Source organism: Ctenopharyngodon idella, chromosome 11, assembly GCF_019924925.1.
Source record: "Ctenopharyngodon idella isolate HZGC_01 chromosome 11, HZGC01, whole genome shotgun sequence".
Classification (NCBI taxonomy): domain Eukaryota; kingdom Metazoa; phylum Chordata; class Actinopteri; order Cypriniformes; family Xenocyprididae; genus Ctenopharyngodon; species Ctenopharyngodon idella.
In genome coordinates, this window is record NC_067230.1 from 8,738,640 (window position 1) to 8,762,865 (window position 24,226).

Genomic DNA, 24,226 nt, shown 5'->3' on the forward strand with positions numbered 1-24,226 from the left:
AGATATTCACTCAATTCAGCAACAGAGGACAAGTGGCTATTGAATATTAACTATGAAATTACAAAGAGCGCATTATAATGGAGGTGAAGGGGTCGCCAGCTGTGATGAAAATCATAGATTAATAACCCTGGCGTGAAAAAGCCACTGGCCTCGAGCTCTGAGAAAATTCAGATTCTCTTTTCTTTCAGAAGTCACAAAGATGCCAAACAGAAGACATGGTGTCTGTTTTATTAATGCAGGGGTCAACGGAGGGCAACGGCGGCCATATTTCGATTCTTTTTCAAAGTAGTCAAGTTCACACTGCTAGGTGACTTTCAAAAAGTTGTGATGAAGTGTTCAGAGTGGGGATTCATAAAATCTGCAACTGCGCTTAAAAATGTGATTGGGATTTAGAGCTGCACAATTTGGCCTAAAATTTTGTGAATATACACTACCAGTCAAAAGTTTGGAAACATTAATATTTTTAATGTTTTTGAACAAAGTCTCTTATGCTCATTAAGGCTGAATTTATTTCATAATAAATACAGTAAAAACAATAATATTGTGAAATATTAGCTGAATTGTCAGCATCATTACTCCAGTCTTCAGTGTCACATGATCCTTCAGAAATTATTGTAATATGCTGATTTATTATCAATGTTGGAAACAGTTGTGCTGCTTAATATTATTTTATAACCTGTGATACATTTTCAGGATTCTTTGATGAATAAAAAGTTAAAAAATATCAGCATTTATTTAAAATAGAAATCTTTTGTAACAATATACACTACCTTTCAAAAGTTTGGGGTCAGTAATTATTTTCTTTCTTTTTTACTTAATACTTTTATTCAGCACGGATGTGTTAAATTGATAAAAAGTGATAGTAAAGATTTATATTGTTAGAAAAGATTTATATTTTGAATAAATGTTGTTCTTTTTACCCTTTTAAAAAAATATTAAGCAACACAACCGTTTTCAACAATGATAATAACATTAGTATCAAATCATAATATTAGAATGATTTCTGAAGGATCATGTGACACTGAAGACTGGAGTAATGATGCTGAAAATTCAGCTTTGATCACAGAAATAAATTATATTTTAAAGTATATTAAAATAGAAAACGATAATTTTAAATTGTAATAATATTTCACAATATTATTTTTTTTTCTGTATTTATTATGAAATAAATGCAGCCTTAATGAGCATAAGACACTTTGTTTAAAAACATTAAAAATAGTAATGTTTATATATATATATCAAAGACTATATAATAATAATAATAATAATAATAGTAATAATTATTAGTATTAATATTATTATTACTACTACTACTACTACTAAATATATTTTTAAAAATATTTCTATTGTAATATTTCAGTGTATAATAAGAGTATTTAAAGGGATAGTTCACCCAAAAATTTGAATTATCCTATGATTTACTGACCCTCAAGCCATCCTACAGTAGGTGTGTATATAATTATCTTCTTTCAGTCAAACACAATTGGAGATATATTTAAAAATATCCTTGCTCTTCCAAGCTTTATAATGGCAGTGAACAGGGGGCGTGATTTTGAAGCCCAAAAAAATGCATCCATCCATCATAAATATAATATCCAATATAAATGTCCGTACAGCTAGAGGGGGTTAATAAAGGCCTTCTGAAGCAAAGCGATGGTTTTTTGTAAAAACAATATCCAGATTTTAAACGTAGGATGTAAGAGTATCGTAAGCTTAGACGCCTCTCGCGGTTCAAACAAATAGGGCTGGGCAACAAACTCAATGTCCTCTTCTCTTATATCGAAATCCTCCGACATTTCTCTTTAATTCTCATTTTAGACTTCTAATTCGTGATCGGTGTTTTGTTTTGCTCTATCCTCTGAGCTTTTGCGTTTGTCATTACGTCATGCGTCTAGTCAGAGGTTACTCTTTCGCCGCAAATCGATGTGTATGGCCGTCTGCCGGAAGCTAGTTATTATAGATAATAAAGTTTTAAATGTATATTTTTCTCACAAAATCCCATCGCTTCACTTCAGAAGGCCTTTATTAACCCCCTGGAGCCATATGGATTATTTTTATGAAGGATGGATGCAATATTTTTGGCTTCAAAATCACACCCCGCCCCTGTTAACAACCATTATAGAGCTTGGAATATATCTCTGAAAGAAGAGAGTCATATACACCAAGAATGGCTTGAGGGTCAGTATAATTTTCATTTTTGGGTGAACTATCCCTTTAAGAATAATTATATATAGGTCTTAATTCATTTCCAAATGTTAAACCATCAAGCTTTTATTTTGTCGGAAAAACTTCAGCAAGCCCTTAAACTAAAGCTTCTCTTTTATTGACAACAGCCAGTTTAAGCGCTTCTCATGACAAGTTTGGAAGATGGTTGGTTTCTCTGAGACATTGAAAACAATGGATCATGAGCTGTTGAACACAGTGTTCTTTACTCTGAAACACGCAGCGTATATATTTATTTAATTAAATCACAGACTGCGCAATTTGATAATTGCGCTAAGCCAGTTTTATTTCGGTTAATCATGCAATCATCCTAGTTCCCAGTGTTAGTGTTTAGAGGACACTAGAGCACTTAATGCCTGTGAAACAAAGGTCTCCTTATTTTTCACTCTGCTCATCCAAACCAAACCGGATCAGATAGAGGAATGATTAGTTATACTTAATGTATCCGGCCTCACTAATCAAACCAACTGCAAATGTATATCTGAGAGAGTATAAATGTTTTGCGGAGAGAGTGGGTATATTCAGAGCGTAATATAATATATTGGTCAGGTTCTTTCGGTTTTCTTTAATGAGGCCGGCTCTCAATGGAGCACATCTCTCTGTTTGGATTTCACTAATACCAAAGGTTGAGCACGGCTGGTGGTTTTATGATCATTTTGTGGGATCCGTGCACATGTACTGTACATGCAGAACCACAGTCACACATACCACCAACCCACCCACACACACACACACACACACACACAGAGCAGAGGGATCAGTGCTGAAGAGGCCTGGTGAGTCACCAGATATGTGGGACCAGAGCCAGTTGCTCTACAGTGAAGCATCTTGTCCTCCCACTTACACACTCGACTCACAGCCTTGTCTTCAAGCCATCATTGTATCTCAAACACACACAGTAGCTCAAGTGCACTTATGAGATTCTGCACACAACAGCAAACAAACACCAATACACAATCACAACAATGTGTTGCTCCCCCGAAAAGAGGATTAATAAATCAGATGACTTATTAATGAAAACTTGTGTGGAATGATAGAAAAGGTAGTTTACAATAAATCATATTTTAGAAACAATAATTGTTTATTTTCTTAAAAAGGATATGCATTTTTTAACCACAATTTAATTCTTAAATAATAAAAGTTTTTTTTTACTCTTATGTTACACATGCACACATTACACCCATAATCAGGCAATAATCAGATCAGCCAATGTAGAGATATTCATGACATGCTCGAAAACTCATGAAACTTTGCACACGTGTCAGAAGTGGTGAAAATTTACGTCTGATATGGGTTTCAGAATTAGGTGTGGCGAAATAGCTCGATAGCGCCACCTACAAAATTTCAATTAAGCACCCTTCGTGCTATGTTTCACATACAGGTAAAAAATTTGGTAGACACATGTAACAGCCCAATACCTACAAAAAAATCTCTGAGTGCAAAATCTGAAAACCCAACAGGAAGTGAGATATTTTGAATTTTCTCTGCAAAATTTTTGCAGTTTTTATCATTTCCAGATGTTGTACTTTAACAAGCTCCTCCTAAGGATTTTATCTGATAAACATCATATTTGGTCAGTCTAATTTAAAGGCCTTTGCGATGTTAAATTGTGAAGATCTAGAGTTTTCGCTGAAGGGCGTGTCCGTGGCGGCCTGACAAAGTTTGATGTTTCGCCATCAAAAAGGAAGTTGTTGTAACTTGGACATACAATGTCCAATCTGCCCCAAACTTCACATGTTTGATAAGAGTCCGGGCCTGAAGACATCTACATGCCAATATTTAGATACAGTCATAGCACCACCTGTGGGCAGGAAATTACATGTTTTACACTGTGATTAACTCCTCATTGAGATTTAACCAGATCAACATCATATTTGGTCAGTCTAATCTTAAGACCTTAGCGATGTTAAATTGTAAAGATCTTTAGTTTTCATTGAAGGGCGTGTCTGTGGCGGACTGACAAAGTCTTATGTTTCGCCATGAAAGAGGAAGCTGTTGTTGGCATGCTTTGCACTGTAATTCACTCCCAGAAACACATTTAAAAATGCCACGAAATACCAAACATACTAGAAACACATTAAATCACGCAACACTTGGCTAAGTGCTAATGTATGTGATTAACGCCATGAAACAGGAAGGACATACAATGTCCGGTCTGCTCCAAACTTCACGTTTGAAAATAGTCCTGGCCTAAAGACATCTACATGGCAATATTCAGTTATAGTCAAAGCGCCACCTGTTGGCAGCAGGAAGTGTGGCATGTCGAAATGACTTTGCCGCATGTCTCCTGTATTTACTCGCTTACATGCATGTCACCCACTATTTACTATTTTCCTAAGGCCACCGGGTGGCGGTGGCCCCGGGAGCGAGGGCCCTTTCATCGCTGCTTGCAGCTTTAATTTTTGAGATTTTATTTCCAATATTTAGCCGAGATACAACTATTTGAAAATCTGGAATCTGAGGGTGCAAAAAAATGTAAATATTGAGAAAATCGCCTTTAAAGTTGTCCAAATTAAGTCCTTAGCAATGCATATCCACTCACAAAAATAAATTTTTGATTTATTTACGGTAGGAAATTTACAAAATATCTTCATGGAACATGATCTTTACTTAATATCCTAATGATTTTTGGCATAAAAGAAAAATCGATAATTTTGACCCATGCAATGTATTGTTGGCTGTTGCTACAAATATACCCGTGCGACTTATGACTGGTTTTGTGGTCCAGGGTCACATATCGCATAAATGTGCTTAGAATTATTTTGCACAGAATGGAGCTTATTACAAGAAATACATACGAGAAGAAAATGATTTAAAATAAGAAGGAAATGTGTATTTTATTGTGGCTCCTTTAAACTGCCTCAGTCTGGCAGACGGTGATGGATTTGATTCGGTCTGGAATTGTTTAACTTGCACAATGAAGCTTGAACATAACATGACGGACTGAAATGGCTCCTTATGGACTCACTTCTGCTCTTGTGTTCAATTTACTTCCAATAACAGGTAAATTGGCTTATGATGAAACTATTAAGTGGACGTCTGGATGTTTGGAAAGTGAAATCACTTCTAAAAAATGAACAACATCAAATCTAATTCCTACCGAAATGTATCGAAATGTTTTTTTTTGGACCTATACCATGGTATTCTTGAATAAATGAATTTCATGGCACCTGCATAGTACTTTATTTATAAGGAAACATAGCACTACTTCAGAAATGAAATCAGATCTGAAAAGTTCTCATTCAAAGCTCAACTTCCTCTCTAATGACCTCGGCAGAGAGAACAAGAGATGCTCTTGTGTTCAAAAAGACGAGTTCTGCAATGTCATAAAGCGATGAATATGAAGGAATTTGCCTAAGGAAATCATAAGCTTTTGCAACATGCTTCTTTTGCTCTTTTTCTCCCTCCCTTCATGGTTCTGTCACTCTCAGTTTGTTTCTGAAGTTTTGCGGTGCGGCACAGCAGTCCTGCGCTGCACTGATGCCTTCATTAGAAACACATGTTGAGCACAATGCTTCCCTTTAGACCCAGCAAACAATGCGGCTGCTTCTGCAGCTGAGGCTTCACCGTCAGCAGAAATACGAGATCGTCCGACAGTCTTCGTGTGGTCAATCCAACACATTTTTCTCTGACAATGCCAACAGGAACCGCACAAACACTTAAATGTAATCAAAGATGATAATAAGATGGAGTTTTATGTGAGTCTCACCCTCTGAATTACATTCTCCAGATTGAAATGATTGTTTTAGAGTGGAAAACCAATCTTTATGAAACTCTGGTGATGCCTTGATGATGGTTTTTTTCTTTTTTTTTTTTTCTTGATATGTAATCATCATATATCTTTATAGATGCATGACAGAAAGATTAATCAACCTATCCAAATAACCATGATGGGAGACGGATTGCAGAATAATGAATCAGTTGATGAATGCCCAGATATATTCGTCCTCTTTTAATTGAAGTTTGGTAGTTGGACAATGGGGCTACGTGACTGCACAATAAGAGCAGGGGGGATAACAGTGGTTTGAAGATGAAGGGGGAAGATTATTTCCGGTGGACTGGAGCAACCCAACACTGCAAAGTTAAATTAAAGGCAGAATTTGCACAACAGATGGGGGGAGTGCAGTCAGACAAACGGAGTGGAGGGGACCGGCTGGGTTTAATGACCTCTCCTCTGTGTTGATTCAGCTCTCACATCAGCCCCATGCAATTAACAGCCATATCCATCCCTTCGGCTTTTTATTTAATCAAAAACCAGTCTCAAGAAAGAGAGAGAGAAGGGGAAAAAATTAAGAAGCGGGGAAAAAATTAAAAGATGGATGAGATTACTGTAAGTGGCTTTAATAATGAACCTGCCATACATACAGTGAATATTAGAGATAATGCAACAATGAGATGAGCGTAAGGAACAGTACTTATGAGTTCACTGATGCTCTGTTCACTAATGCAACTTTAGACGCTTCTCATACAAACACCTTGACGATAACTCTCTGAATATTTAACTAAAATAGAATTTAAAAATAATAATCATTTTATAATATAATTTGTATAATATACTTTTAACATTTCTGTTTATCTCAATCTCACAGTGATGCTCTGTCTGATCACTAATGCACCTTTAGACGTTTCTCATACAAACACCTTCAAAATAACCGTCTAAATTTTGTTTTAAAGTTTTATTTTAATTAAAACAATTATAATTATAAAATAATTATTATACAGGTGCTGGTCATATAATTAGAATATCATCAAAAAGTTCATTTTTTTATTATAAATTATTTTTAAAAATGAAACTTTCATATATTCTAGATTCCCTACATGTAAAGTAAAACATTTCAAAAGTTTTTTTTTTAAATTTTGATGATTAGAGCGTAAAGCTCATGAAAGTCCAAAATCCAGTATTTCAAAATATTAGAATATTTCCTAAAATCAATCAAAAAATGGATTTGCAAAACAGAAAAGTTAAAGTTCTTTAAAGTATGTTCTTTTGTGCACTCAATACTTGATCGGCAGGACGTATTACAGCAAATGACTTGCTCCTAGCACAAATTACTGCATCAGTGAAGTGTGGCATGGAAGTGATCAGCCAGTGGCACTGCTGAGGCACTATTGAGCCTTCAGATCATCTGTATATTGTTGGATCGACTGTTTCTCATCTTTCTCTTGAAAATATCCCATAGATTCAGGTCAGGCATATTGGCTGGCCAATAAAGCACAGTAATATCATGGTCAGCAAACCACTTGGAAGTGGTTTTTGCACTGTGGGCAGGTGCTAAAGTCCTGCTGGAAAAGGAAATCAGCATCTCCATAAAGCTTGTCAGCAGATGGAAGCATAAAGTGCTTCAAAATCTCCTGGAAGATGGCTGCATTGACTTTGCACTTGATAAAACACAATGGACCAACACCAGCAGACGTCACGCCCCCCCCAAATCATTATTGACTTCAGAAACTTCATACTAGACTTCAAGCAGCTTGGATTCTGTGCCTCTCCAGTCTTCCTTCAGACTCTGGGACCATGATTTCAACATGAAATGCAAAATTTACTTTTATCTGAAAAGAAGACTTTCGACCACTGTTCACTGTCCAGTTCTTTTTCTCCTTAGCCCAGGTAAGATGCTTCTGACATTGTCTCTGGTTCAGAAGTGGCTTGGTAGTCCTTTTCCTGAAGATGTCTGAGTGTGGTGACTCTTGATGTGCTGACTCCGGCTTCATTCTACTCATTGTGAAGCTCTCCCAAGTGTTTGAATCGGCTTTACTTGACAGTATTGTCAAGCTTGCGGTCATCCCTGTTGCTTGTGCACCTTTGCCTACCCAATTTCTTCCTTCCAGTCAACTTTGCATTTAATATGCTTTGACACATCACTCTGTAAACAGCCACCCCATTCAGTAATGACCTTCTGTGACTTACTCTCTTTGTGGAGGGTGTCAATGATTGTCTCCTGGACCATTGCCAAGTCAGCAGTCTTCCCCATTAGTGTGGTTTCAAAAAACAAAAGATACCCGGATTTTATACTGTAGGGATGGTCATTTAATGAAACTCAAATGTAAATATTCTAATATTTTGAGATACTGGATTTTGGACTTTCATTAGCTGTACGCTCTAATCAACAAATTTACAAAAAAAAACTTTTGAAATGTTTTACTTTACATGTAGGGAATCTAGAATATATGAAAGTTTCATTTTTTAAAATAATTTACAATAAAAAAATGAACTTTTTCACGATATTCTAATTATATGACCAGCACCTGTATATATATATATATATATATATATATTAAATTTTATATATGATGAAAAGTTATATTGTATGTTTTTATTTATAATTGTAATTTTGCAAACAAAATAAAATAAATATTTTAAAAAAAAATTAAGTAACATTTTATTATTTTAAAATGTTAAGTGTTTTTTTATATGAAATATATCACATGAAATTATGATTGGTAACATAAAGCTATTTTATTTTACATGAAGTAAGTCACTTCAATAGAGTACCTCAGGGATGATGTGTTTTTGTAGGCCAACCCGGAAGTTAGCGGCACACGGGTTCCCTCGATCGAAAGCCTATGCATTTTTCCCATAGACTTTTGGAAAATCGCAAAAAATAAGCTCTGTGTTATGACACTTACGCGTTTTGTCTATCAAGATAATCTTTACAAGTTAACACAACATTTATACATTTTGAAGCCTAAATAAAGTCGTCAGATATAAAAAGCTAACAGTAGGCTATAAACGGACTACAGCACACCATGGTCGCGGATCAACGTCACCACCACCAAGCTTCCTCAAACTTTATTTAGAAAACAACTTTATTTAAAAACATGCTCGCTGATTATGATCTGCGCTGTGTACGAATACTTATCCACTTTTAATGAGAAATGCTGTCTAAATGTCCTGTTTGTCATGATGACGTCTAAAGTCCCCGCCAAAGGAAGTAGTCCCTTTTAGCAATTTGTTAGCAATCGCCGTTTTTAAGACACAATAAAGGTTTTAAAAAATCATAAGCGGGTTATAACTGGTGTGTTTTATGTCATAGATCAAAACGTGAAAATATTTAGAGGCTTTGTTAACCACAGACCTTATTTCAGGCGATTTAGCAAAAACCCATTCAAAAAACCCATAGACTTAAGGGCGATGGAACCGGAAGTCCTAAAATGCTAACTCGCTTCCGGGTTTTGCCTACAAAAACACGTCATCCCTAAGGGACTCTATAGGGCCACCATTTTGAGATCACATGACCAGCTGAAATCTGCTAACAGAGTGGTGCAGGTATGACAACACTTTGTAGGCCAACAACAAGTTAGCATTTTAGCAGTTCCAGCGTCCCAAAGTCAATGGGTTTTTTTAATGGGATTTTGATTAAATGGCTGAAATAAGGTTTCACATTTTATTCTACAACATAAATTACATCAGTATTACCCCACTTGTGATTTTTCTAAGCTGTTACGTGTCTTGAAAAAGGCAGTTGCTAACAAGTGGCTAAATGGGACTACAGAGGCAGTCGGGGAGATTAAACATAATCACGCTGAAAAGGTAAGCTCAGTCCGCTTTTACAGCCTTGTTATGCTTATAATTGTGCTCCTATAAACTATTCTAACTCAGACTTTATGGGAAAATATTTTAGATAAAAACTGAAAGAGTTGTCGGAAGCTTAGTGGTGGTGACGTTGAACTCGTGGGACCGTGGTGTAGTCCGTTTATAGCCTACCTTTAGCTTTTTACTTCGGGCGACTGCATTTAGGCTTTAAAATTCATAAAAGTTGTGTTCATCGGTCAAATTTATCTTGATGGTCAAAACATGGAAGTATCAAACTTTTGTTGATCACAGAGCTTGTTTTTTTGCAATAATCCAAAAGCCTATGGAAAAATCCTGTTCGGTTTTTGTCGAGGGAACCAGTGTGATGCTAACTGCCGATTGGCCTACAAAGTGACGTCATACCTTCACCACTCTATTTTGTATCAGTAACCCCTTCTGGTATTGGACACATTTGCTCACAGAATAAATGAATCTGGCTTACACCGTGTCTACACTGGATGCGAGCGGCGTGACGTGACAAAAGACAATAGAACCTTTTATAATGAGAGATGCTGTCTACACTGGATGCAGCACGCCGTAGCATGACAAATCTCCGACTGCAAACTGATGCCCTGTTCCATTTCTGACGTATTTTAAGTGCTCGCACTACTTGTGACACAAAGAAAAAATGGATTTGCAACAGTCGCTTTGTCACGTCTAGTGTAGAAAGCCTCAAGCTGTTGCAGTACGGCACGACAACTGTCCTGTCAGGTGTAGACATGATGTTTCTGTGAATAGCTGCTTCTACAATGGCATCAATAGCTGAATGACATTAGTAACTAAAAAATTTTGCATGATGCTGCTTCCACACCACTAGGTGTCAGTATAATTTGACCGGTGCAACAAACACAATATTAGTGTCTTTTTAATACAGTCTGGTCCTTTATGGTAGTGCTAAATAAGAGCATTGTAATACCAGAATGTGTTGAGGATGCTTTTATGAGCTGATGACATGGATGAAATCCCATACATATGCCTTATTATAATAATAGATATAATAGATGCCTTATTAGCAGCAGTTTCTATGGGCCGTTGTGCATAGGCCATCCACCATATTTGAACGGTCAAAGCGTCTGCAACCTATGAATATCTATAACTAACACATTACAACAAGACAACGGCTTTAGCTAAAAAAAGCCTGTGATATTGAGTTAATATACCAACACATTCTCACCTGTGAAAGATTATCCCATTTCTTCAGGAATTTAAATCTCCATAAGTTTCAACATCTGAAATGTTGCGTCAGTATGTCTGGAGCAGTCAAATGTGGAATCTATATATACATATCTATGTGTAATCCATTAGAAAATCCCTCTCAATATTATTGCTTTGAATTTTATGAACTAATTTTGATTTATTTGAAAGAATGACATTTTTATTATTACTTATGCATCAAGTTTTTACATCCACAAATATCTCAAGCCATTAAATATGAAGTCTGGTGTATATCTATGGTATTGCTCAGTGCTGGGTTATGAAAAAGGAGACAGTGGTGTAAAAACAGACAGAACAGCAAGGCGGCGACTTTGATCTTGGTGGGTGGGCGTTCTCTGATGTAAGACGGCACGTAAGGTTGTCTGCATGTCTGCTGGGCAAACTTCCTCTCAGTGTGTTACTCCAGTTTGTCTGCCGATAACAGACGTGGAAGTCTGCGACAAAAAATGCAGTACAATATGCACCTTGCTGTTTTATGACCATACTGTTACGCAACTACTGGTCTACCTCCAAAAGCACCGGATCCGACTGCATCAGCGAATCTAGCATGATGGGTACCAGGGTGCAAGAGTGTCCCAGGTGCAGTGCCCTTTTGTTTGGACAGCCCTAATGGACCCTTTTTATATTTCCAGGGTTTTCAAAAGGAGAAGTCATCATAGTTAGGTAAACTATAATGGTGATTTGCTCCAGTAGCAAAAGAAAAAATCCATGATAGCGTTTCCACGACTTTCCAAAAGATATATATGTATACAGCAAAATGAGAGAATGATGTGAAATTTGAACCACTGATTTGAAAAAATGATTCGTTAAGCTTTGAAGCTTCATGAAGCAGTGTTTTGAAATCGCCCATCACTAGATATTGTGGAATAAAGTTATTTTTGTTATTTTTATTTGTTATTTTTGCCGCACAAAAAGTATTCTAGTCACTTTATAATATTAGGGTCGAACCACTGTAGTCACATGAACTGTTTTAAATATGTTTTTAGTAGCTTTTTGTGCATTGAAAAAGGGAATGTTATTGCTGGCGATGCAGGCCTCACTGAGCCATTGGATTTTATCAAAAAATTTAAAATTTTTGTTCCGAAGATGAACGAATGAATGATGAATGAAGGTCTTACGGGTGTGGAACGACATGAGGGTGAGTAATTAATGACATAATTTTCATTTTTGGGTGATCTAACCCTTTAAAGGTACACTATGTAGTTTTTCCATCCGCTAGGGGGCGCCTATTCAAAACAAAGGCGTAGCTTTTTGTTTGAGCACGGAATCTTGGGACATGTGGTCTTCACCTCACAGCCGGTGGAAACAATCGGGATAGGACTCAGGCAGAAATCATGTTCATGGATGCGATTGTTAATGTTACCGTAGTATGAAGCAGAGCAGGACCGAGTGTTGTGGGAGCTGAACGAGGCCGCTAAAGCGATTGCGCAACACATGCCTCACGAGCAGCGAAACTTTTATTATGCCACAGTCGCCGGCACCGCTTCCGCTTTTCTGGTCATGAGTATGAGGTAACGCAGCTCTGTTTATCATATTAGATACATTTGAGTGTGTTAAAAATGATGTTATAATGTTACTCTGTGCGTTCGCTCGGTGGCTGCTGTGAGACACTTGTTGCACACTGCAGTAAGACAGATCGATTTTAGAATATCATATTAAATACTGGATGGCTTGTGTTGATGAATGGCATGCAATTAATTTTAAAACATATTGTATGATGGAGAAAATGCTGTATTACTGATTACTGTTACTAAAAATAAAGCTGCATCTGATTATGCTATGTTACCTACTTGACAAAATTGTGTTTTTCTCTGAGGCATGGTAAAGCATGGTACTCACAAAAAATCAAGAAAATTAGATTTAAACAATAAGACTAAACATGTTGAGCTATATAACAATAGTTTTCTGTCTATAAATGTAACCAAACAGTTGTTTCCTTGTCTATTAAAACATGTAATATATTAAAGCGTCTTTGGTGATTCCATGGTTTCTACAAAATAAAACCGGAAACCGAGGGTTAATGCGGGTATGACGCAATTGACAGGCGACTCCTCACGTGTCCCTTGGTTAAAATAGAATTTTCTCACGATTTACAAATAGTTGGAAACATTTGGGATATTGTAAGTGCTCAACTGAACAAAATATATAACACTGGCCTAGTGGTTTTTGGATATTTTACTGCAAAAATTTTACATATTGCAGCTTTAACTCAACCTGCTCGTAATCACATTTTCTGTAGGACACAGCTTGGTTCCTGCTGTATAAATACATATATATATATATATATATATATATATATATATAAATATGTGCAAAATCATGCAAAGTTGTATTTAAAATACCTGTTTAGAATTATCATCAAAGACCAAGCCTAGTAATGTAATGCAAAACTACTGATCGTTTATTGCTTTTTTTTTTTTTGACTGTTCTGCAATCTCGTATGGTATCATCCCCTCAAAAGTGTGCTTTGTGAAAGTCTAAGCCCAACAGAACACATAGCATTTTTTTTGTATCAGAGCTAAATGTCAAAGGGGTGCTTGGCAGAGCATGAAAAAACAGACCCGTTTAACCCACTGTGACTCAGTGCAGCTTGCGCAAACAAGGAGCACAGACCGTGGCCTTGTAGGACGTCGCAGCCCTTCATGGAGGCTTGCCACAAGTAAACATTTTTTAGGGCTAACTGGCTCTCCGATTTCACCTTGAACTTCAGCTCATCTTAAACACTTGAAGATTTTTGTCTTCTCTAATATTTACACATGCTTGATTTGAAATATTTCACTGTGCGAAACGATCACCGAACTCCAGAACGGCAAACTAAATGTACCAGGTGAGTCAAATTAGCATCTGTCTGGCTAGTTTGGCGCACAGGCCGGTATGTCGACTGGAGTGCTGGGTATTGATTCTGGAAGCATGAGAATGAGTTCACTTCTTTCGGTCTTGAGGTCCCTAAATGGTCTCAAATTAAGCATGTATTTGCACAGCTTGGTGAAGATGTGTCACAGATCAGCAGCATATGAAGCCCATTGTGCTGAGACTGAGGCAGGGGACCCAGTGCTCAGCAGGCCCGGAGCAGGTGTGGCTGCAGCGGGATGAAAGCACAATAGGAACCCAAGCATCAAGGACGCCCCTGGGACTCTACAGGAAGAGGCTCCACGTCAGCCAAAAAATAAATAAATGAATAATCTTCTTTTAGGATGGCTGAGGAGCAGGAAAATAAAAAATAAAATAGTTCATTGACACCGTTCACAATTTTAGACATTTCAAAATTGTATTTCATTTAAATTTATTCAAAATAAAAAAAATAAAAAAATGAAATTATTTTATTTTATAATATACTATATACTTAATATTTGTGTTTCTCGCAATCTCAGTCACGCTCTGTTCACTAATGCAACTTTAGACTCTCATTAAATGAATTAAGAATTTAAAATATACAATTTTATAATATACTGTTTAATAAAATATATTTTCAATATTTGTGTTTCTCATATACAGTAAACATCCTAAAAAATGTAGAAACAGGAAATGTGTTTTAATTTAATTTAAACAATGAAATAATTTTATATTTATACAGAAACATGATAATTTATTTAATATTCATGATTTTATTTATAATTGTAATTTTACAAATAAAAAAGTAACAAAAAATAAAAAAATAAGTAATAAAATAAAACAAAATAACGTAACATAATATAAAATAACATAAAATAATAAAGTAAAAACATTAACATAAAATAAAAAAAGGCCCCTGGAGGAGGCTCTACATCAGGAAAAAAAAAAAAAAAAACTGTTGCCTTTTCCTCCAGTTTCCTCTCTAGGATGGCTGAGGGGCAGGCATAAAATAAAATTATTTTTATTATTATTTTATTTTATTCAGTGTCAGTCTAAGGGGATGTTTAATGGTAATATCAAATCTTTGGAGCACATTCATTTGAAAGCATGATCAATGTCTTAATGGAAGATTTATGGGAAAATCAAATAGCAAATGTAATATAGTGTAGAGCATGAGCCTCTGGGTAACAGTGGCTTAAATATTGCTCTTTCTGGGAACAAATGTAATAAAATCATACCTTAATTTTATTAGACATCTTAAATTTTGGAGTAATGTAGATGTGTGTGGAAAATGCTGATTGCTGGCATCTGTCCTTCTGTGCAAATAAATGAATGACAGCTGGAGAGTGGAAGCCAGGGCTAGAAAGACGGAAAAATATCAGGACTCAAGTTTGCACAAGAGAGATAAACACAAGTTTATTTCTCTCAGCTTCAGTGTGTCAGATTTCGTTCTGCATTTGGTACAATACTGCCAGACTAAAAGTACAGATTTGGCAAATGTTTTGGAAAATGTGGGCTGAATGATATTAGAAAAAAACTACTGACATTGAACATCTTGTTAAACAAGAAAAAGTGTCACTTAGGGGCATCTGGAAAGCATCATCAGCGTCTTAGCCCATATTCTTAGAGCAAATGCTATCAAATGAAATGAAAAATGGAATACTTTTACAATTTTTCAGTTTGGCGATTGTAAATAGTAGCTGGAAATGATTCACAACTCCCTTTGCAATAATTCTGCAAGAGAAAATGTCACAGCCACAGTGACAAATGGACAAACTGTCAAAACAAGACAATGTGTATGTCAATTTAACACTTTCAAAGAAAGGGCTACAATGCTGGTTAACTTAATTATCTGTACTTGACAGCTACTGTCCCTCAAGGAAGTTCACAAAAGAACAGTCCATATTCTGATCCCATAAGCTTGCTTGCTTAAGCTATATTTCGGGAAACACATACACATGGGAAGACCTATTCATCTTGTAGGGCCATATGAGGACTAAAACTTTTCAGACTCAAGTTTTTTGGCTGTATTATACTATGGCTATCATATGGCGAAAGAGTAACATTAATAAATAACAAAATATATATTGCAATTCAATACAATACATTTTACATTGCCTTATAGTATTACATTGGCAACTTGCATGGCCATAGTATTATGTAATTTCATCTAAAATAAACTCATACATCAGTATATTCAACTATTTAAATTCACACAAGGTCAATAATGCTGTCACAAATGGTCAGAAGAGATGCAAAATACATTTATCGCTTATATATATATATATACAGCTATATTCAGTTAGAACTTGCATGAAGACGACCACCATCCCCCATTCTCAAAACTCTGGCAAAGTCTTCAAGGTTGTCCAGAGGAGGAATGAGTAATGACTGCCATTGACCAACTTCACATTTGAAATGACTCTATGGTATTCAGCACTATCTGGGGCAGGGCGAAGAACATATCCAATCTGTCCCTTTGTCAGGTGGGAATTAGGCTTTTCTCACCTCATAGAGAGAAGCTCCAGAGAGCTGGAGGAGAGAGATAATTCACATACCTCCCCACCAGAAGCCCTGACCCATGATTGTCTTTCATATGGAGAGTTCGAATGGATCAGAAAATCATCCTTAATAAAATTTATACCAAAAATTGCATTTTTTTCCTTTTAAATCCTATATGTCTTAAATATGATAATTTACTCTTTGCACTTAAAATTGCTGGCATAATTTAGCTGTTTGTGCGAGGCGTCACTGATGCTGATAGCAAATTAGTCGCAGCGCAGTTGACCAGAGGTTTTAAATTGGCCAGCGAGGGCATATCCCTACCTTTTAATGAGGTCTGTATTGTTGCGGATGTCAAGCCTCTTGAAAGGTAAGCCACTTTGTGCCAAACCTCACCCCTCCTCAACCCCGCTCTCGTTGGTTCAGGCTGAATGGCTCTGTGATGTGCTGTGCTCTAGTGTAGTACAGAAGAATTACTTTGTCTTATCTTCCAGTGGACAGGGGTGACCTTGTGGAGAAATGGGAGAGGCAATTAATACGGCAATCACTTGTACCACTCAGTGAGTGCCTCGCCAAGTCCTCTCTGTTAACCTTTTGAGGGAACAGGTAAAAACAGAGGAAAAACAGGGTTGACGAATGCTCACCTTCACAATATTGGTAAGATCTCTGTAGGTGTGGTAGAGTTTCTGTTGCACAGTAATGGATCTGTTGCAAGAGTAGAGCAAAGGGCCATGTTTTTCAAGTGTAGTGAATTGCTTTTTTTAAACAGTGCAAAATCAATTTTCTAAATTATTATTTTTGTCTTGTTTTTCAGCAAAAAATATCTAAAAATCCTTTAAAGGTATGTAACTTTTGGCCCTCTGGTGGTTAAAAAACAAAACTGCATGCATTTTGCAGAAGAACATTGTTTTGGTTGTGCTTTGGCTCTGCATGACTGTGCGGATGAATGTGGTTATCCTACTGCTGATAAAGCAATCACTACTAGGCATAGTGAATCAGGGTAAGACAAAAACACGTTTTGGAAAAGGATCGATGACTTATTGACTCATTTAAATCAAGCGTAGCGTCATTGCTTGTCACGTAAAACAGCACAGTGCTATATGACTGATGATCTGCTTTTATTTCATTTTTCCTTTTTTATTCAAAATATTCACAAATTTGTTTACTATAGCATGAAATATCTGATGTTCCGATTGTCAAATATGTGCAAGTGGATGTGTTTTGCTGTTTAAACACCTTTATAACAATCGCGTTAGTTGAGCTACATGCGCAATGGGCGCCGCCATGTTAGTTTGTGCCGCACAGAGAATCGGATCTGTTGGATTTACAACACGTGAATTCATCCACTTCTCCCGAAATACATGAAAGTAAGTGAGCCAGTCAACTGGGGAAAAATAGAGTAAACTTTAAAGTTACTTTCACAATGTGTAACTGATATGAATAAAACGTGTCGTCTAATTATTATGGAAAGGGTTGTTATTTCCGCTTCCGTAGACATCATTGTGTATTTTACAAACTCTAAATGTATTGTTTTGTTAGTACTCATGTGTATTTAAATGTCTGAAACCTAAAATAAACATTATTTGGTTGAAAACACTGCATAAATGTTATTAGTGCTGCGCGCGTCCGTCTTTAGTTAGCGCCAGCCAAAGCGCGCATGCACATTTGAATTTGGCAGTTGATCACGTGATGTGCTAAACGTTCTAATCACACCGGTGTGATCGTACGCTCCAGGGACCAGCCAAAACTGATCACACTGGTGTGGTCGTACGCGTCAAAGGGTTAATTAAGTTTATGATGAATTTATACAAATTTTCTGGGATGGTACATTTAATTGTGAAAAAAAAAAAAAAATATATATATATATATATATATATATATATGTGTGTGTGTGTGTGTTAGGATGTTCAAACCAATCCATAGTATTTTTCCCATAAAGAGATATTTACTAAATACTGTGAAGTGCTATATATATATATATATATATATATATATGTATAAAGGTGACTTGACTTGACTAGTCCAATTTAATTCAACAGCATGTGGGAGAGTATTTATTTATCTTCAATTTAACTATTTACTATAGTATAGCTATTTTGTATTTTCACTGTACCAGAGATCTGCAGTCCAATGAAAAGGTGTAAAGGTGTCAGAGACAAATGGAGAAGGAACTGTTGTGCCAACAGTCATGGAATACTGATTACCGTCAGTCATGGGAAAGTTGTAATTTTCCAATTGCCAGATTCACCCAATGCTGATTTACATTAAAATGATCCATGTACTCTGTCATGTTCTCCATCTTTAATGCTGTTCAATCTCTGTTCCACTGTGCTCCCCAAAATAAACACACACTCTTATTCAACAGTCCCTAAGCGACACTACACAACACTAATCTCTGAATGCAGACAACACAGATCAGGTATGCATCGACAAACACTGAGATTATTCCCTGTGCACACAGAGGTTCAGTCGCTTCGCTTCAAATGAGACACAATCACACCAAGGGAGAGAAGATGAAATGTATGAGAACTGAACTGCATGCTTTCCACAACAGATAAACTTTTTTTTTTTTTTACAGTTTTCATGTACTGCATGAAAACTGCATGTTTGAACAACATGCTGTGCAGGCTTTACTGTAAACAGAAGACTTTACTCTCTTTACACCACTGTGCTGCAAGGAAATGTGAAGCTATAATAAACCTGTGACAAGGAAAACGGCAAAGAAACGGACCAGTTTGAAGTTTCAGAGTTGAATATCACACAAGAAAGAGTTCTGTTGTTCCAGTATTCACAGTCTGATTTTGCTGATATGACAAATAAAACAGCATGAAGTGTGATATTGCTTTTACAACAACAGTTCAATAAACATACTACTAGGTATCGGAATTTGGAGCTCCAGACTACTAAGTACCAACTACTTTTTAGACAGGATATTGCAATATTGTACCAGCAACAAAAATAGATCCAAACAAAAACACAGTCCAGATGCACATCTCTAAGCCACACACAGTAGTCAGCGTTTTTGACTCAACTGGTTAAATGAATGATTCAATGACTCACCCGTTCCTGAAAGAATTGCTTGAGTGAATATTCCAATGACTCACTCATAAAAAAACACTTCTTTAGTTCCTGAATGAATCTGTATTTTTAAACTCGCCCAGTCAACTGCACACAGAGATCAGAGATTGTGCAGCACACGCACTATTACTAAACTATTTACACTATTTATTACTAAATTAGCTTCACTACTGAAACACTACATTATTTTTCTCAGCAACGAGGTGGTAACGTCACTGTTTTTTGATTCAACACATACTATTAATAGAGAGAGGCTGCATAGACTAGGTAATTCATACACGCACAACTGCCCTCTCTCTCTCTCCCTCTTTAATTCATTCAAATAAATGTAATCTTACCAAACTATTTTATCTCTGTGTCTGATTTAAAGCGGGCATTCTAGATCTAACAACCCATAGACAAAATAACTGACAAAAACAGGTATTTTTACCATTCCAGTCTCTGCTGCATGTATGGTGGTTCTTTGCCTCCACGTTGTGCATTAAAACTATTTAATGCACAGCTAGCCGTGTATTATCCCTTACTTATGTTAGTTCCATTCTGGTTGTGAAAAGATTTTGGGTAGAGGTATGCCACTCAAGGTTGTGTTTTTAATGCAGCACTCATTGGTTTATTAAATTTATTAAGTAACTCGCTCAATAGACAACTTTTGACTATTACTAATACTGCTTTTGTGTTAGATCTGGATGGCCTGTTACTTTACAAAGTAGTGTTGTCAAAAGCACTGGTACTTCGGTACCAAGTCGATAGTGAAATGCTAAAAATGTGATGATCCCTGCATTTCCGATAGCATTTTGAGAGCGCTGTTGAGCGGATTCTGACTAACTTAAACACCTCTGATTGGCCATTGTGTTCACACCCTCAACAGATATGTCTGTGATTGGCTACAATGATCAACTCTTCAAAAATGGGACCGAGCGCTTACAGATACACACGGGAGAGTTTGAAAATACACAGGAACATTGGAAAGCGTTTTGAAATCGGCAGCATTTTGAGTGCTGTTGAGCGGATTCTGACTAACTTAAACACCTCTGATTGGCCATCGTGTTCACGCATTCAACAGATATGTCTGTGATTGACCAGTTTGCTGATATACGTCTGCTTTCAAACGCTCCCGTGTGTATCTGTGTAAGCACTCGGTGAAGAGCATGAAAGATTTCTATTTCTATAACATGTTTTTGAAGCGTTAATTATTGTAGCCAATCACAGACATATCTGTTGAATGCGTGAACACAATGGCCAATCAGAGGTATTTAAGTTAATCAGAATCTGCTCAACAGCGCTCAAAATGCTAGGGGGAAATGTTGGTATCGTCACTTTTTTTTTTTTTTTTCAACACTGTCTTTATTGATTTTGAAACACTACCACCAGAAACAAACAACACACACACACACACACACACAAATAAATAAATCAATAAAAATAAATAAAATAAATAAATAAATAATAATAATAATAATAACAAAAAATTCAAAACAATGGTACATTAATATCATAACAAATGATGCATGTTAAGCCAGGTTACACAGGAAACAGACTATTAGGATCGGTTTCCTTCAAAAATTCCCTAAAAGGATTCCATACTTTGAAAAACTTTTCAGGTTTTCCCTTAACAATATATGTAAGTTTTTCCAAAGCCAAACAGTTAGACAATTCCTGTAACCATTGTTTAAAACTAGGGCTTTCTATATTTTTCCAATGATGTGCTACTGTGAGTTTTGCTTGTAATAAACAGAAAATCAACATTTTCTTACCAGAACTGGATAAAGTGCAAGTTACAGGGAAAATATTTAGTATACAAAGTTTAGGACATTTAGGAACATTTTGTTTCAAAAGCAGTGATAAAAAGTCTAAAACCTTTTCCCAAAAATGTTGAACTTGAGGACACTTCCATAAGCAATGGTATAATGTTCTTATCTCTAGGTTGCATTTTATACATAGATCTGGAATATTTGGATTAAATTTATGTAGTAATTCTGGAGTTATGTACACTCTCATAATCCATTTGTATTGTGTAAGTTTAAACCTTGTATTAATTGTCTGGGTCTGGGCCTGGGCCTTTAGACAGATACTCTGCCATTCATCTTCAGTTATATTCTCATTTATGTCTTGGCACCAAGCCAAATGCTTGTTGTCTGTATTTTCCCTGCAGTTAGTGGAGATTAGTCTATAAAACATGGAAATTTGTTTACCACAATTAAGGTGGTTTAAATTAATTTTTTCTAAAGGGGACAGATCCGGTAAGGTAGGAGAGTGATTCTGTGGTTTATTAATAAAATTCCTAATTTGAAGATATTTAAAGGTATCGCCACATTTTTAAGCTTTTTTAGTACCTACTTGGTACCGAAGTACCGGTACTTTTGACAACTCTATTTATCAGGCTACTCGGATGAAGCAATGTGTTTGGTATGGTATTTTCCTGATACTTTGCATTAATGCCAATTCGTTGCACTTTTTGTTTGGGGCCTGTTTTTGCATATGGGCCCAGGGCTGACTTGCTACACCACTCAGATTTAAGCGTAGGAACTAATTCTTGTATATAAGTGGAATGGTAGCATTTGAGGAAAAGTGTGACACAAATACTCATACTCGTTTCAGTCTCCCATAGAAGTGATAGGTTGCAAGTGTAAAGCTGTGAAAAAGATGGAGTATGCATGTGTTTGCTTTTGTGAAAGCAAACCGATCCATTACAGCAAACACAAACATACTCAAAAACACAAAAACAATCTGCTTTAGAACAAGTTGAGGTACTTCCTGTGTAGTAGTTGTTTAGCTATTAACTAACCACCATTAACTAAATAACCATTATGTATAGACATTTGACTAAGAGCTTAGCACTCATTGCTAAATTGAGCACAATTAGTTCTTCAGGCCCCACATAGGGTCTCCTAACCCAAAGGCCACGTAAAGCTGAGCGAGGCAAGCCAGCTCTCATTAATCTCAGCCCGCTGAGTGCTGGCCTGCGAGCGGAAGTGACCGTGAAACACGCGTGTCGGAGAAACACACGCTGGCGCTTTTGCGTGACTGAGGAGAGCAGGAGACTCAAGCCAATTATCCAGTCCCCACTCTGCCTTTAATTTTATGCAACGCATGGAGCCCATGAAACTGCGTCTCCCTACCAGGCGGACACCCAGGGCCTGTCTAGATGATTGCAATTAAAGGCAATTCTACTACATTGCCGCCGTTAGGTGGAAACGCTGTTGAGGAAGGAGACGGGGGAAACACTCAAGGTGGTCTTAATCATTGACCGGTGTGACGGGCTATTCTTGACATCCTTTTTCACATGCTTTAATTAGGCACTATGAAGGAGAGAGATAATTCTATGGGAAATCAAAGGAGGATGGTATAGGTAATAATGCTGGATGCACTGGTAAAGGCAGAAGTGGGTAGTGCATAGTGCTGTGGTGCTCATGTGGGAAATGCAGGTTTGAATCCACCATATACTGATCATATTCCTGCTCATCTGTTCCATATTTGTAACCATCATAGATATTGACATCATTGATATTGACACCTTAGATGTTCACATGAGTGGTTAATCAATAGTTTTTAAGGCAGTTTTTACATTATTCGGATGTAAATAAAAATTTAAGATTGAATATTCATCCAAATGGTCAGTTTACCTGGTTAGCATTAGCCCCTGCTAATAGCGAAGAGACACTCACTGCATCCAAAATCACGTACTGAGTAGGTACTACATTTGAATTTGAATTTACTTCACAACCGTAAAAAGTATGCTCTAGATAGTACGGATATGGGTAGTATGAATGAAATTCGGATGTACTACATCCGCCATGTCGTAACTGTCATATTACCAACCAGTGTCACTTCACTTCCATTCATAAATTCCCTCCCGTGGCCTCACAGGATAGTAAAGTGTCCATCTAATGCGCACTTCAGAATCTCGCCGGAAGTAGTAGGTCATCCGGGTAATATTCGCCTACTGTTTTTCGAATACTATGTATTTGAACATACTACTCTTGTTTTTTGCATGCTATATAGTAGGGAAATATTCAATTTCAGACGCAGCGACTATCTTTCTCTATTGAGGAAGATATCTCTATTCCAACTTCTCAATTACTGCCACTGAGATGAATGGAAACACTAAGGCATAGATTTTTCCAAGTATGACAGTACATAGACAAGTATTACTAAAAGTGGCTAAATAAAATTTAAAAAAATAATAAATTAAATTAAATTAAAAGTGTACATTTGAAAAATGACAGTCATTCAGATGCGACCCACATGGTTTGGTAAACAGAAATGCACTCATCAAAACCTCTGCTGAGTCTGAGCACTAAACTCTCACCTTCTAAATCTATAATATTTCTGAGCCTTAGGATGTTTCCACCCAACCCAGAACCATTCTGATCACCCACTAGCAGAGATACTGCTCCCCCTGCTGGGAGAAATACTGACTGCAGAATAAAGAAGCAGAGATACGAGAGAGACTGCAAGCAGGAGAGGAAAAACTAAAGGTTGCCAAGCCCTGTTTCAATATTCCTTCAGCACACTGCCCCAGCTGTTTCATAATTAACACTGGTGTAGGGAGATGCTCTTCATCTGCTTGATTAGATAATTAAATAATTAATTAACCAGGGGCTTACACAACCTCTTCAGATCTGTCTTTCTCTGTAGAGAGAAAAGAAGCGGGCGGGAGAGAGAATGAGAGGAGGACAGATGAACGTGCAGTTAGCCTCCCATCTCCCTCTCAATGGACAGCAAATCATGTTCTCCTGCACCTCATTTAGTTAGTTAGGTTAGTTAGTTAGTTATACTCACCCTAACACATTTGTTGTTTTT

General features: G+C 36.7%; 1 long non-coding RNA gene across 1 annotated transcript in view; it reads right to left on the reverse strand.

Annotated features, from left to right (window-relative positions):
• Positions 1–13,348: 13,348 nt before the first annotated feature.
• The window catches only part of LOC127523028 (uncharacterized), a 42,282-nt gene continuing 31,404 nt past the window's right edge, over positions 13,349–24,226 (reverse strand). The window contains exons 6-7 of the long non-coding RNA XR_007932808.1: positions 16,990–17,050; positions 13,349–16,853 (exon numbers count right to left, since the gene is read on the reverse strand). This is a non-coding gene — a long non-coding RNA (uncharacterized LOC127523028). The remainder of the gene's footprint in view (positions 16,854–16,989; positions 17,051–24,226) is intronic.